Below are 14,746 nucleotides of genomic sequence, written 5' to 3'. Positions count from 1 at the left end.
AGGGGTACGCTTACCCCCATTTGAGAACCACTGTACTAGGTCATAAAATCAGTGTCAGTTGAGTCGGTCCATAGGTTGCCTGTAGGGATTTTTAATGTCCAGCAGATGTCAGTATTTAGTGACACAGTATCGACACAGTATCAATACAGTTTTGCAATGTGTCAAAACGCTTCATGACGCCTCATCAACCCATCACTAGTGTGGCGTATATTTCTAACAGTGTTAAAGTTGTTTATACGGCCACCCTCAGTGTGACCTGTATGGCTGTTGATCAAGTATGTGTTGCATTCGCGTGTGTGTGCGCGTTAGAGATGCGCGGATAGGCAATTATTTCATCCGCAACCGCATCAGAAAGTCGTCAACCATCCGCAATCCACCCGATCTAACATTTGATCAGAACCGCATCCGCCCGTTGTTATATATCTAATATAGACGATGCAAGGCATTAGTGAGGTTATAAAGCTTTTGCCTGTTAAAGAAAGGAGACTGATCCAATGCAGCACAGACATTCGCGTGCCACGCTGTCACGACCCAGACGCACACCAGTGCGCAATCATATGGGAGCCGCGCTGAGCGCACCTCCAAGCGCGTCTCGCTGCCGGCGACGGCCGGGTAGATGGGCCCGACGCTCCAGCGCCATCCATTTTCAGGGCTAGTTGATTCGGCAGGTGGGTTGTTACACACTCCTTAGCGGGTTCCAACTTCCATGGCCACCGTCCTAGCTGCTGTCTATATCAACCAGGGTGAGCCCCACCCCTTTCGTGAGCGCACTGCGTGCGGAGTGACCCCTGTTACGCGCCCCCGGCAACAGGGGTGGCGGGCAGGTAAGCTGCGCGGGCGGAGCGCGCGGAGTGACCCCTGTTACGAGCCCCCGCGGGGGTGGCGGGCAGGTAAGCTGCGTACCTGCTGCGCGTGACGCCGGCCGCGGCGAAGGCGGACGAGGCGGGGTGTCGGTGCGGTGGGCGCGGTGGTGACCCTGGACGTGCGTCGGGCCCTTCTCGCGGATCGCCTCAGCTACGGCTCCCGGTGGGGCCCTCTCGGGGGAAGGGGCCTCGGTCCCGGACCCCGGCGAGGCGTCCCTTCTCCGCTCCGTAAAAGTGTCCATCTCTTTTCTTTTTTTTTCTTCTGTTGTGGCATATGCTGCAGGTGCCTGCTCGTTTTTCGTATGTGGGTAACAACATTTAACTATGTATATATATTTCCCAATTGGTTTAACTGCCACCCGCCTGAATCTATTTAAAATCTTTTTTTTAATTTATTTCAACCGCCCGACCCGACCCGACCCGACCCGACCCGACCCGACCCGACCCGACCCGCGGATAAAATCTAATTTTTTTTAATTTCATCCGCCCGATCCGCGGATAATCCGCGGACTCCGCGGTTGTGCCCGCAAACCGCGCATCTCTAACGCACACACACCTGAATGCAAGACATACTTGATCAACAGCGATACAGGTTACACTGAGGGTGGCCATATAAACAACTTTAACACTGTTACAAATACACGCCAAACACCAAACAAGAATGACAAACACATTTCGGGAGAACATCCGCACCGTAACACAACATAAACACAACAGTACAAATACCCAGAACCCCTTGCAGCACTACAAAATACATCCCCCGCTACCGCCACACACATACATCATAATACATCACACAATTTCATATCATTTCATTTGACATCATGCCCGAAAAGGAGTAGGAAGAAGCAAAGCTTATTTAATCCTACCCCTTTCCCACTTCAAGCGTTTACAAATATATAGAATCATTTACTGACCTTTTTATATCATAAAATAACATCTATGAATTAGTATACAACAGCTTTGTAATATGTAATTAATTAATTAATTCAGTCATTATTAACATACTGAGATGAAGAATATCTTATTTTCAATAAGGTTGAAAGTATTTCTCATAATTCTTCTTCTTTGTACTCTGTAAGCACTATTATTTTTGAACAACCTCTTAAACTGGATCATATCAGTACAATTTTTAACTTCTTTACTTAATCCATTCCATCATTTAATTCCACATACTGATATGCTAAAAGTTCTAAGTGTTGTACGTGCATACAAATGTTTGTATTAGATCTTTTAAGCAGGTGTTTTTTGTTTACATTGTTATTGCCTTCTGGTTAGCTAATGTTTGCCCTGCAGGTACAGGTAAAAGCCAGTAAATTAGAATATTTTGAAAAACTTGATTTATTTCAGTAATTGCATTCAAAAGGTGTAACTTGTGCATTATATTTATTCATTGCACACAGACTGATGCATTCAAATGTTTATTTCATTTAATTTTGATGATTTGAAGTGGCAACAAATGAAAATCCAAAATTACGTGTGTCACAAAATTAGAATATTACTTAAGGCTAATACAAAAAAGGGATTTTTAGAAATGTTGGCCAACTGAAAAGTATGAAAATGAAAAATATGAGCATGTACAATACTCAATACTTGGTTGGAGCTCCTTTTGCCTCAATTACTGCGTTAATGCGGCGTGGCATGGAGTCGATGAGTTTCTGGCACTGCTCAGGTGTTATGAGAGCCCAGGTTGCTCTGATAGTGGCCTTCAACTCTTCTGCGTTTTTGGGTCTGGCATTCTGCATCTTCCTTTTCACAATACCCCACAGATTTTCTATGGGGCTAAGGTCAGGGGAGTTGGCGGGCCAATTTAGAACAGAAATAGCATGGTCCGTAAACCAGGCACGGGTAGATTTTGCGCTGTGTGCAGACGCCAAGTCCTGTTGGAACTTGAAATCTCCATCTCCATAGAGCAGGTCAGCAGCAGGAAGCATGAAGTGCTCTAAAACTTGCTGGTAGACGGCTGCGTTGACCCTGGATCTCAGGAAACAGAGTGGACCGACACCAGCAGATGACATGGCACCCCAAACCATCACTGATGGTGGAAACTTTACACTAGACTTCAGGCAACGTGGATCCTGTACCTCTCCTGTCTTCCTCCAGACTCTGGGACCTCGATTTCCAAAGGAAATGCAAAATTTGCATGGTTGGGTGATGGTTTGGGGTGCCATGTCATCTGCTGGTGTCGGTCCACTCTGTTTCCTGAGATCCAGGGTCAACGCAGCCGTCTACCAGCAAGTTTTAGAGCACTTCATGCTTCCTGCTGCTGACCTGCTCTATGGAGATGGAGATTTCAAGTTCCAACAGGACTTGGCGCCTGCACACAGCGCAAAATCTACCCGTGCCTGGTTTACGGACCACGGTATTTCTGTTCTAAATTGGCCCGCCAACTCCCCTGACCTTAGCCCCATAGAAAATCTGTGGGGTATTGTGAAAAGGAAGATGCAGAATGCCAGACCCAAAAACGCAGAAGAGTTGAAGGCCACTATCAGAGCAACCTGGGCTCTCATAACACCTGAGCAGTGCCAGAAACTCATCGACTCCATGCCACGCCGCATTAACGCAGTAATTGAGGCAAAAGGAGCTCCAACCAAGTATTGAGTATTGTACATGCTCATATTTTTCATTTTCATACTTTTCAGTTGGCCAACATTTCTAAAAATCCCTTTTTTGTATTAGCCTTAAGTAATATTCTAATTTTGTGACACACGGAATTTTGGATTTTCATGTGTTGCCACTTCAAATCATCAAAATTAAATGAAATAAACATTTGAATGCATCAGTCTGTGTGCAATGAATAAATATAATGTACAAGTTACACCTTTTGAATGCAATTACTGAAATAAATCAAGTTTTTCAAAATATTCTAATTTACTGGCTTTTACCTGTAATGGTCACTTTTCCACCCCTTTATATATTAGGTATAGTTGTAAGTTTAAAAAAAAAAGGCAAAGCTATTCGGGTTCTTGTGAGTATATACACTTCACTGCCGATGTGGGGGGGGGGGCGCCACCTAAAATCTTGCCCAGGGCGCCAGATTGGTTAGGGCCGGGCCTGCTTGTATTAAGCACTATTGCAGAGCGCAGCCTGGTAATAAAAGCACGCCATGCGAGCCCCGGAAACACCCAAAAGACATTGTTCCGGTCTAGTTGTGTTGTTACGCCTGGCCTGGCCTGGTGCAGAAGAAGAAGAAGAAGAAGAAGAAGAAGAAGAAGAAGAAGAAGAAGAAGAAGAAGAAGAAGAAGAAGAAGAAGAAGAAGAAGAAGAAGAAGAAGAAGAAGAAGAAGAAGAAGAAGAAGAAGAAGAAGAAGAAGAAGAAGAAGAAGAAGAAGAAGCTGCTCCTCAGAGGACATGAAGACAAGGAAGGCTGTCCTGAGGGGCTGCAAGTCGCCTACGCCCATTCATAATATGTGCTTGGTCTTCATCAATCATTTTGACTATGGATGGTTTCCTGCTGGCCCCACTATGGACTGGACTCTTACTATTATGTTGGATCCACTATGGACTGGACTCTCACAATATTATGTCAGACCCACTCGACATCCATTGCTTTCGGTCTCCCCTAGAGGGGGGGAGGTTACCCACATATGCGGTCCTCTCCAAGGTTTCTCATAGTCATTCACATCGACGTCCCACTGGGGTGAGTTTTTCCTTGCCCGTATGTGGGCTTTGTACCGAGGATGTCGTTGTGGCTTGTGCAGCCCTTTGAGACACTTGTGATTTAGGGCTATATAAATAAAGATTGATTGATTGATTGATGGGCTTCACGGTGGCAGAGAGGTTAGTGCATCTGCCTCACAATACGAAGGTCCTGAGTAGTCTTGGGTTCAATCCCGGGCTCGGGATCTTTCTGTGTGGAGTTTGCATGTCCTCCCCGTGACTGCGTGGGTTCCCTCCGGGTACTCCGGCTTCCTCCCACTTCCAAAGACATGCACCTGGGGATAAGTTGATTGGCAACACTAAAAATTGGCCCTAGTGTGTGGATGTGAGTGTGAATGTTGTCTGTCTATCTGTGTTGGCCCTGCGATGAGGTGGCGACTTGTCCAGGGTGTACCCCGCCTTCCGCCCGATTGTAGCTGAGATAGGCTCCAGCGCCCCCCGCGACCCCAAAGGGAATAAGCGGTAGAAAATGGATGGATGGATGATTGATTGATGGTTTACATTGTTATTGCCTTCTGGTTAGCTAATGTTTGCCCTGCAGGTAATCGTCACTTTTCCACCCCTTTATATATTAGGTATAGTTGTAAGTTAAAAAAAAAAAAGGCAAAGCTATTCGGGTTCTTGTGAGTATATACACTTCACTGCCGATGTGTGTGTGTGGGGGGGGGGGGGGGGGGGGGGGGGCGCCACCTAAAATCTTGCCTAGGGCGCCAGATTGGTTAGGGCCGGGCCTGCTTGTATTAAGCACTATTGCAGAGCGCAGCCTGGTAATAAAAGCACGCCATGCGAGCCCCGGAAACACCCAAAAGACATTGTTCCGGTCTAGTTGTGTTGTGAAGAAGAAGAAGAAGAAGAAGAAGAAGAAGAAGAAGAAGAAGAAGAAGAAGCTGCTGAAGACAAGGAAGGCTGTCCTGAGGGGCTGCAAGTCGCCTACGCCCATTCATAATATGTGCTTGGTCTTCATCAATCATTTTGACTATGCGGGCATCATCACAGAAAACTAACATATATTGGAGAAAAACAATCTAAATATGAATAAAAAATGTGGTGACGTATAAGAAAGTAGCAATTTAGCAGGCAGGAGGAGGCTAAACAAAGAGAGGAAAAAGGTTGCTTCCATAAAGATATCATCTTAAAGGGATTGAAACATCTCAAACGGGAACAACATGGTCTCGTCTATTTGGTCATCCGTTTGTCAGACAAACGTCGGGACAAATGGATGCGAGTGCTAGCAAAGCAAAAGGCAACGCGGCTCCGTGCGTGGATGTCGTTCGCGTGGGACAAATAAACGGAAGCCCGCTCACCTCGTGGTGGGAAGAGGAGGCACACAGACCGTAGCGTGGAGCCCCACGGAGGCTCCAGTGGCGACCGCGTTTCTCCCCCGGGAAATATCCGCGGCGTCCGGGTGAGGATGATGATGTTAAAGGTGGCGGTGGGGGGCGTCTATGTGCTGGATGGGACTGCTTGTCTCCGTGTAATCCTCCACCCCTCCTCCCCTCCTCCGTCTGCCCACTGGACCCACGCCCTCCCTTTGCAAGGTCACACCCACGTTTTATGAACATCATCATTGTATGCTTTGTGAATTATTTCTGTTGATTATGCGCCACTTGTTTTTATTATTAGGGATGTCCGATAATGGCTTTTTGCCGATATTGTCCAACTCTTTAATTACCGATACCGATATCAACCGATATCAATCAATCAATCAATCAATCAATCTTTATTTATATAGCCCTAAATCACAAGTGTCTCAAAGGGCTGCACAAGCCACAACGACATCCTCGGTACAAAGCCCACATACGGGCAAGGAAAAACTCACCCCAGTGGGACGTCGATGTGAATGACTATGAGAAACCTTGGAGAGGACCGCATATGTGGGTAACCCCCCCCCCCCCCCCCCCCCCCCCCCCCTCTAGGGGAGACCGAAAGCAATGGATGTCGAGTGGGTCTGACATAATATTGTGAGACATTACTCCTGTTTTAGCCTCCCTCCACTGGCTGCCTGTGTCTTTTAGAGTCCATTTTAAGATTATCTTACTCGTTTTTAAATCCTTACGTGGTCTTGCCCCACCTTACCTCTCTGAGCTGCTCCATCTTTATGCCCCCACCCGGTCCCTCAGGTCAGCTGATCAGCTGATCCTGGAGGTACCCAAAACAAAGCGCAAGCTCAGAGGGGACAGAGCTTTCTCTGTTGCGGGTCCCAAACTCTGGAACGATCTCCCTCTCCATGTGAGACAGGCCCCTTCTTTGGCTATTTTCAAGACCCTTCTTAAAACCCATTTTTATTCACTGGCTTTTAACCCAGCATGAGACTTTGAACTGTTTTTAGCTTTTAACTTTTTGAACTGTCTTTAACTTTTAAACTGTTTTTATCTAACAAACTGTTCTTAGGGTAATTTATATTTGCTTTTTAATTGTGTATTTTTATTTCTGTTTTAAATGTTATTTTTTAGTCTGTCCTTTGCCTCTATTTCTTTGTGGTGTACAGCCCTTTGTTTTTCAACTGTGCTTGTTTTTAAAGGGCTTTATAAATAAAGTTGGTATGGTATGGTATGGGGAGAGTCCAGTCCATAGTGGATCCAACATAATAGTAAGAGTCCAGTCCATAGTGGGGCCAGCAGGACACCATCCCGAGCGGAGACGGGTCAGCAGCGTAGAGATGTTCCCAGCCGATGCACAGGCGAGCGGTCCACCCCGGGTCCCGACTCTGGACAGCCAGCACTTCATCCATGGCCACCGGACCTGTGCCCCCCCCCCTCAAGGAAAAGGGGAGCAGAGGAGAAAAGAAAAGAAACGGCAGATCAACTGGTCTAAAAGGGGGTCTATTTAAAGGCTAGAGTATACAAATGAGTTTTAAGATGGGACTTAAATGCTTCTACTGAGGTAGCATCTCTAATTGTTACCGGGAGGGCATTCCATAGTACTGGAGCCCCAATAGAAAACGCTCTATAGCCCGCAGACTTTTTTTGGGCTCTGGGAATCACTAATAATCAGGGTGCTGATATCAACCGATACTGACATTTACAGTCGTGGAATTAACACATTATTATGCCTAATTTGGACAACCAGGTATGGTGAAGGCAGGCCCGGGCCCTAACCAATCTGGCACCCTAGGCAAGATTTTAGGTGGCGCCCCCTCGGGTCTCCCTATGTCTAGCATTAAAAGATTACAGTTGGTACAAAATGCGGCTGCTAGACTTTTGACAAGAACAAGAAAGTTTGATCATATTACGCCTATACTGGCTCACCTGCACTGGCTTCCTGTGCACTTAAGATGCGACTTTAAGGTTTTACTACTTACGTATAAAATACTACACGGTCTAGCTCCAGCCTATCTTACCGATTGTATTGTACCATATGTCCCGGCAAGAAATCTGCGTTCAAAGAACTCCGGCTTATTAGTGATTCCCAGAGCCCAAAAAAAGTCTGCGGGCTGTAGAGCGTTTTCTATTGGGGCTCCAGTACTATGGAATGCCCTCCCGGTAACAGTTAGAGATGCTACCTCAGTAGAAACATTTAAGTCCCATCTCAAAACTCATTTGTATACTCTAGCCTTTGAATAGCCCCCCTTTTTTTAGACTAGTTGATCTGCCGTTTCTTTTCTTTTCTCCTCTGCTCCCCCCTATCCCTTGTGGAGGGGAAGACACACAGATCCGGTGGCCATGGATGGGGTGCTGTGCTGTCCGGGGTCGGGACCCGGGGTGGACCGCTCGCCTGTATATTGGTTGGGAACATCTCTGCGCTGCTGACCCGTCTCCGCTTGGGATGGTTTCCTGCTGACCCCACTGTGGACTGGACTCTTACTGTTATGCTGGATCCACTATGGACTGGACTCTCACAATATTATGTCAGACCCACTCGACATCCATTGCATTCGGTCTCCCTAGAGGGGGGGGGGTTACCCACATATGCGGTCCTCTCCAAGGTTTCTCATAGTCATTCACATCGACGTCCCACTGGGGTGAGTTTTTCCTTGCCCTTATGTGGGCTATACCGAGGATGTCGTTGTGGCTTGTGCAGCCCTTTGAGACACTTGTGATTTAGGGCTATATAAATAAACATTGATTGATTGATTGAAGTGTATATACTCACAAGAAACCGAATAGCTTTGTCTTTGACCTTTTTTTTACTTAAAGAAAGCAAATTAACAATCAGAATAGTTAACAAGATAAAAAAAAATATGAATAAATAAATGAATGCAAAAAATAAAAAATGAATATATGAAATACAATATTTTTTACATACATATTGCTTAATTAACATTAATGATGTGCACTTTAACAACTAGGCTTACAACTAATATTATACTAATTATATATAATACTATATATATAAAGGGGTGGAAAAGTGACTATTACCTGCAGGGCAAACATTAGCTAACCAGAAGGCAATAACAATGTAAACAAAAAACACCTGCTTAAAAGATCTAATACAAATGTCCCTGAGGAATGTAAGGTGGGAGTACTGTAATTACCTAACGTTACATTATTATTTTCCATAACAATTTAGCCCCCTCCACAATATTAACCTGACGTTAAAACAGAACTACCTACTTATTGATTAGCAATTGCCGAATCATGTAACATTAGCTTAATGCTAAAAAGCCAGGTTACTATCACATTCTGTAACAGACAAATAATTTCATGTAGGCTAACGTTACCTACCTGCTACCTCTGTCTTTTCTCGTTTCTACTCCTCTTCTTTTCTCTTTTTTCTTCCCTGGGCACCTGACAGTTTTGGCCGTTTTGACATCTTGTGTTGATTTTTTGATGTGGTGACGTCCAAAAAGAGTCATGATACGGGAAGGGAGGAGGCGCACCGTAACAAATAATATTTCTATTAAATAGGCTTTACTTTGCATTTTAATTAACGTGGGATTATTTTTTGTATTTAGAAATAATAATACCAACTTTTCTTTTTTTTTTTTTTTTTCTCTCCAACATTTGTGGCACTGGCGTGGCGCCCCCTGATGGACGGCGCCCTTAGCATTTGCCTATACGGCCTATGCCACGGGCCGACCCTGCCGATATCAACCGATACCCATATCAACCGATACTGACATTTACAGTCGTGGAATTAACACATTATTATGCCTAATTTGGACAACCAGGTATGGTGAAGGTAAGGTCCTTTTCAAAATAATTTATAAAATAAAATAAGATAAATAAATTAAAACTCTCCTTGATAGAGATGCGCAATTTGCGGACACAACCGCGGAGTCCGCGGATTATCCGCGGATTGGGCGGTTGAAATAAAAAAAAAATTGGATTTTATCCGCGGGTCGGGTCGGGCGGTTGAAATAAAAAAAAATTAGATTTTAAATAGATTCAGGCGGGTGGCAGTTAAACCATCCATCCATCCATCTTCTTCCGCTTATCCGAGGTCGGGTCGCGGGGGCAGCAGCTTAAGCAGGGAAGCCCAGACTTCCCTCTCCCCAGCCACTTCGTCCAGCTCTTCCTGTGGGACCCCGAGGCGTTCCCAGGCCAGCCGGGAGACATAGTCTTCCCAACGTGTCCTGGGCCTCCTACCGGTGGGACGTGCCCTAAACACCTCCCTAGGGAGGCGTTCGGGTGGCATCCTGACCAGATGCCCGAACCACCTCATCTGGCTCCTCTCGATGTGGAGGAGCAGCGGCTTTACTTTGAGCTCCCCCCGGATGACAGAGCTTCTCACCCTATCTCTAAGGGAGAGCCCCGCCACCCGGCGGAGGAAACTCATTTCGGCCGCTTGTACCCGTGATCTTGTCCTTTCGGTCATAACCCAAAGCTCATGACCATAGGTGAGGATGGGAACGTAGATCGACCGGTAAATTGAGAGCTTTGCCTTCCGGCTCAGCTCCTTCTTCACCACAACGGATCGATACAGCGTCCGCATTACTGAAGACGCCGCACCGATCCGCCTGTCGATCTCACGATCCACTCTTCCCTCACTCGTGAACAAGACTCCGAGGTACTTGAACTCCTCCACGTGGGGCAAGATCTCCTCCCCAACCCGGAGATGGCACTCCACCCTTTTCCGGGCGAGAACCATGGACTCGGACTTGGAGGTGCTGATTCTCATCCCAGTCGCTTCACACTCGGCTGCGAACCGATCCAGCGAGAGCTGAAGATCCTGGCCAGATGAAGCCATCAGGACCACATCATCTGCAAAAAGCAGAGACCTAATCCTGCAGCCACCAAACCAGATCCCCTCAACGCCTTGACTGCGCCTAGAAATTCTGTCCATAAAAGTTATGAACCAGTTAAACCAATTGGGAAATATATATACATAGTTAAATGTTGTTACCCACATACGAAAAACGAGCAGGCACCTGCAGCATATGCCACAACAGAAGAAGAAGAAAAAAAGAGATGGACACTTTTACGGAGCGGAGAAGGGACGCCTCGCCGGGGTCCGGGACCGAGGCCCCTTCCCCCGAGAGGGCCCCACCGGGAGCCGTAGCTGAGGTGATCCGCGAGAAGGGCCCGACGCACGTCCAGGGTCACCATTGCGCCCACCGCACCGACACCCCGCCTCGTCCGCCTTCGCCGCCGCCGGCGTCACGCGCAGCAGGTAAGCAGCTTACCTGCCCGCCACCCCCGTGGCCGGGGGCTCGTAACAGGGGTCACTCCGCGCGCTCCGCCCGCGCAGCTTACCTGCCCGCCACCCCTGTTGCTGGGGGCGCGTAACAGGGGTCACTCCGCGCGCAGTGCGCTCACGAAAGGGGTGGGGCTCACCCTGGTTGATATAGACAGCAGCTAGGACGGTGGCCATGGAAGTTGGAACCCGCTAAGGAGTGTGTAACAACCCACCTGCCGAATCAACTAGCCCTGAAAATGGATGGCGCTGGAGCGTCGGGCCCATACCCGGCCGTCGCCGGCAGCGAGACGCGCTTGGAGGTGCGCTCAGCGCGGCTCCCATATGATTGCGCACTGGTGTGCGTCTGGGTCGTGACAGCATGGCACGCGAATGTCTGTGCTGCATTGGATCAGTCTCCTTTCTTTAACAGGCAAAAGCTTTATAACCTCACTAATGCCTTGCATCGTCTATATTAGATATATAACAACGGGCGGGTGCGGGCGGATGCGGTTCTGATCAAATGTTAGATCGGGTGGATTGCGGATGGTTGACGACTTTCTGATGCGGTTGCGGATGAAATAATTGCCTATCCGCGCATCTCTAATATATATATATATATATATATATATATATATATATATATATATATGTATGTGTGGGAAAAAAATCACAAGACTATTTCATCTCTACAGGCCTGTTTCATGAGGGGGGGTTCCCTCAATCATCAGGAGATTTTAATGGGAGCATTCACATACCATGGTTTATATAGTGCACAGAGTGGGTGGGTACAGGCTGGCCTAGGGGCGTGGTGATGGGCTCATGTGTTACCTAGGAGGTGTTTCCGTCTGTGGCGGCATGCTGTTACAATTTCGCTGCGCTTGTTGAGGGATGACAGGTCTGGACGGTAAATAATAAACAGTTTCTCTTTCAAGCATAGGTTGCATCTTTTATTACCACTATTGTAAGGTGTGCTGGATGCAAGAATTTGCCATGTTATTGAATATTCAACATTATTGTCTTTGAGGTCCCAAATGTGTTTGCTGAGTTCTGTGGTATTCCGCAGGTTTTGGTTCCTGAAAGAAGCCTTGTGATTGTTCCATCTGGTTTTGAATTCTCCCTCGGTTAATCCTACATATGTGTCGGATGTGTTAATGTCCTTGCGTATTACCTTAGATTGGTAGACAACTGATGTTTGTAAGCACCCCCCGTTGAGAGGGCAATCAGGTTTCTTTCGACGGTTACAGCCTTTGTTGGTTTTGGAGTCGCTCTGTCCGGGGGCGACTCCAAAACCAACAAAGGCTGTAACTGTCGAAAGAAACCTGATTGCCCTCTCAACGGGGGGTGCTTACAAACATCAGTTGTCTACCAATCTAAGGTAATACGCAAGGACATTAACACATCCGACACATATGTAGGATTAACCGAGGGAGAATTCAAAACCAGATGGAACAATCACAAGGCTTCTTTCAGGAACCAAAACCTGAGGACCTGAGTCCGCCTGAATTTCGGGAGTTTTTCGGGAGAAAATTTGTCCCGGGAGGTTTTCGGGAGAGACGCTGAATTTCGGGAGTCTCTCGGAAAATCCGGGAGGGTTGGCAAGTATGTTATTACGCCTAATTTGGACAACCAGGTATGGTGAAGATAAGGTCCTTTTCAAAATAATTTATCAAATAAAATAAGATAAATAAATTAAAACTCTCCTTGAAGTTACCTAGCTGAATGTAACTGAGTCTATGGTGGTGATCTTAACTTTTCTCAGTTTTATTGTGAGTGTTATTGTCATTTTATTCTCTGTATACACCAACCTGTCTGGGAACTACAGGCTGAAATTAGCCTTTGCCTAAAATCTGTCATATTTACATATTTTACATATTTTCATTAATATGTGTGGTCCCTATTTTAAATACAAAAATATATTGAACTGAGTTGGACACTCCTGACTTACAGTTTATTTTGAAAATGCTACATTGCTGCTCATTCTCTGGAAAAGCAGGTAGCGTGCTGACATGAATACAAGATGCATTAATGAATACTTGCCAACCCTCCCGAATTTTCCGGGAGACTCCCGAAATTCAGCGCCTCTCCCGAAAACCTCCCGGGACAAATTTTCTCCCGAAAAACTCCCGGGACAAATATTCTCCCGAAAATCTCCTGATTTTCAGCCGGAGCTGGAGGCCACGCCCCCTCCAGCTCCATGTGGACCTGAGTGAGGACAGCCTTTTCTTTATGACAACAGGGTGACAAGAACTAAATCATCCAGACTAGAGATACATTGTATTATTATGTTTATCTTACCTAAAAATAAATATATTTATTAATTTAAAAAATAAAATTTTTTTACTATATTTTGCTAAAAACATCAACATTAATTGTATTTTTATTTGTATTTTTTCTGACTCCTTATTACATCCAGCCATAGAATTATACATTCAAATAAACATATTTGAAATAATTAATTTTAAATTATCATAATAATTCATTTAAAATGACCATATTTAATTATTAAAATAATTGCTTGTTTATCAACAACTTTAGAATTTTATTCATTACATTTTGAAACTCTCAGAAGCCAAGTTATGTTATATTCCTTAATATTTATTTATGCAAGTTTGAAGTATCAATTATCTAAACACAGTTTTGTTTGCATATTTTCAGGATATATATATATATATATATATATATATATATATATATATATATATATATATATGTATGTGTGGGGAAAAAAATCACAAGACTATTTCATCTCTACAGGCCTGTTTCATGAGGGGGGGTACCCTCAATCGTCAGGAGATTTTAATGGGAGCATTCGCATACCATGGTTTATATAGGGCACAGAGTGGGTGGGTACAGGCTGGCCTAGGGGCGTGGTGATTGGCTCATGTGTTACCTAGGAGGTGTTTCCGTCTGTGGCGGCATGCTGTTACAATTTCGCTGCGCTTGTTGAGGGATGACAGGTCTGGACGGTAAATAATAAACAGTTTCTCTTTCAAGCATAGGTTGCATCTTTTATTACCACTATTGTAAGGTGTGCTGGATGCAAGAATTTGCCATGTTATTGAATATTCAACATTATTGTCTTTGAGGTCCCAAATGTGTTTGCTGAGTTCTGTGGTATTTCGCAGGTTTTTGTTCCTGAAAGAAGCCTTGTGATTGTTCCATCTGGTTTTGAATTCTCCCTCGGTTAATCCTACATATGTGTCGGATGTGTTAATGTCCTTGCGTATTACCTTAGATTGGTAGACAACTGATGTTTGTAAGCACCCCCCGTTGAGAGGGCAATCAGGTTTCTTTCGACAATTACATCCTTTGTTGGTTTTGGAGTCGCTCTGTCTGAGGGCCGACGGCTCATTTGCAATTGTTTTGTTGTGGTTTGAGATGATTTGTCGTATATTGTTCATGCAGCTGTAGCTCAATTTAATGTTGTTCTTGTTGAACACTTTTCTTAGGATGTTGTCTTTGGGAAAGTGTTTGTCAATCAGATTGAGGAATTTGTGTCCAATGTTCGTTGAGACGTTTTTGCTGTATGGGGGGTTGTACCAGATGATGTCGTTCCGTTTTCTGTTCTTTTTTGGCTGGTTTCCTGGCGTGGGTTCATAGGTGAGGGTGAAATTGTATCCGCTTTCATCAAGGGCTTTTTGGTACGGGGGGGTTGCTTGGTCAAA

General features: G+C 45.5%; 2 protein-coding genes across 3 annotated transcripts in view; one reads left to right on the top strand and one right to left on the bottom strand.

Annotated features, from left to right (window-relative positions):
- Positions 1-6,017, bottom strand: part of frmpd1b (FERM and PDZ domain containing 1b) — a 155,236-nt gene extending 149,219 nt beyond the window's left edge. For both annotated transcript variants that reach the window (XM_061930309.2, XM_061930312.2), the window contains exon 1: positions 5,828-6,017. The gene's annotated coding sequence lies outside the window, so the exon portion shown is untranslated. The remainder of the gene's footprint in view (positions 1-5,827) is intronic.
- tomm5 (translocase of outer mitochondrial membrane 5 homolog (yeast)) overlaps positions 5,807-14,746 on the top strand; it is a 12,751-nt gene continuing 3,811 nt past the window's right edge. The window contains exon 1 of the mRNA XM_061930339.1: positions 5,807-5,928. The gene's annotated coding sequence lies outside the window, so the exon portion shown is untranslated. The remainder of the gene's footprint in view (positions 5,929-14,746) is intronic.

The sequence above is a fragment of the Nerophis lumbriciformis genome, linkage group LG36 (assembly GCF_033978685.3).
Source record: "Nerophis lumbriciformis linkage group LG36, RoL_Nlum_v2.1, whole genome shotgun sequence".
In the NCBI taxonomy this organism is placed as follows: Eukaryota; Metazoa; Chordata; class Actinopteri; order Syngnathiformes; family Syngnathidae; genus Nerophis; species Nerophis lumbriciformis.
Note: the sequence above shows the minus strand (reverse complement) of the source record. Positions and strands in the feature narration are given on the sequence as shown.